The sequence below is a fragment of the Arachis ipaensis genome, chromosome B1 (genome assembly GCF_059453495.1).
Source record: "Arachis ipaensis isolate K30076 ecotype BB chromosome B1, ASM5945349v1, whole genome shotgun sequence".
Classification (NCBI taxonomy): Eukaryota; Viridiplantae; Streptophyta; class Magnoliopsida; order Fabales; family Fabaceae; genus Arachis; species Arachis ipaensis.
The window spans coordinates 12,079,716-12,081,380 of record NC_142436.1 but is presented as its reverse complement, the minus strand read 5'-3'; positions in this window follow the sequence as shown (position 1 = coordinate 12,081,380).

The following is a 1,665-nucleotide window of genomic DNA, read 5'->3' as shown; positions in this document are numbered from 1 at the left end:
ATATATTAAAAATTTAAAGATTTTTTATTATTATACTCTTAACACGTTTCTTTAAGGTATAAGTTAGTTAATTCTTTTATTTTATATATATTTTAATTTTTAAAATTAAATTTTGATATATTGTCAGTGCAAAATAAATTTGCACATATATTCAATTACATAATGTCATGTCATAAAAAATAACTATTTTTAATATTAATTGTGTGAATGATCATTCAAAAAAATAGACATAATTGAATAATTGTATAAAGAATTTTACATTACTGTTAGTACATCAAAATTAAACTCTAATTTATATCTAAAAGTATAAGATAAAAATATATATTAAATTAATTTAATAAAAAATAAAATATTACTGTAACATTATAAATTAATAAATTTATTTAGTTAAAATTTATATCCTTGAGTTTTTACTCAATATTATTGATATAAGCGTTATAGATCAGCCTAAACGGTATAACTTGGCTAGTGACATTACAAGATCGGTTACCAATAAAATGGTCACCCGAATAAAAACATCTCCACCCCTCATTACTCTCCATAAAGAAGGAAAACTGTCAAAAATATATATTAAATTAATTTAATAAAAAATAAAATATTACTGTAACATTATAAATTAATAAATTTATTTAGTTAAAATTTATATCCTTGAGTTTTTACTCAATATTATTGATATAAGCGTTATAGATCAGCCTAAACGGTATAACTTGGCTAGTGACATTACAAGATCGGTTACCAATAAAATGGTCACCCGAATAAAAACATCTCCACCCCTCATTACTCTCCATAAAGAAGGAAAACTGTCAAAATGTGATCATCAGATATTCCACCTATAAAAAGGGGAGGTAAAACGCTTTTTAGATTCAAGCATATTCAAAATACCAATTACTAACTTAAGCATCGGAGTGCCTTTTGGAGGTGCACTCCCCCTCTTCTATTCTCTCTGCAACGTGATATACCCCCGGACGAAAAGCTCGGACTTTCAAGCTCTTAGCTTGGCGTTGGAAATAACAGCTCGGCACCACTTACTAGGAACCGAGTCGTTACCAGGTTATTCACCCGAGAACAATTGGCGCCCACCGTGGGGCCCGAGATATAATTCTCTTTTCCTTTTAGGCCTCAAAACTTCTATAACCATCCATGGCTGATTTACCTCCCCCAACGCCTTCCGAACTCCTTCGGATGGTAACTGATCTGCAATAAGCAAATAAGCATATGGTGGAGGAAAATCAAAGGATGGCAAATCAGATTGCCGAGTTAACTAATACTCGGATCGAACACAATGGTGATCGTAATGAGGGAATGAAGGAGGAAGAGCACGAATCTGATCCAACACACGTCTCCGAAACTACTTGGAATGAAGAAGCTCAACCAGAAAATGAATACACTGAGCCTAACAACTCTGTAGGACCATTCACAGCTGACATTATGAATTTCCAAATGCCTAGGAGATTCACTTTGCCAATGACCTTAACCCCTTATGATGGGTTAGGAGACCCGAAGAAGCATATCAAAAAATTTTGATCTATAATGATAGTAAACGGTGCCTTTGATCCTGTTTTATGTCGTTGTTTTCCTACTTTTTTTAGACGGTCTTACACTTGATTGGTTTTGCTCTTTGCCTGCAGATTCTATTTCTCATTTTCAGAAACTAGCGAAGCTTTT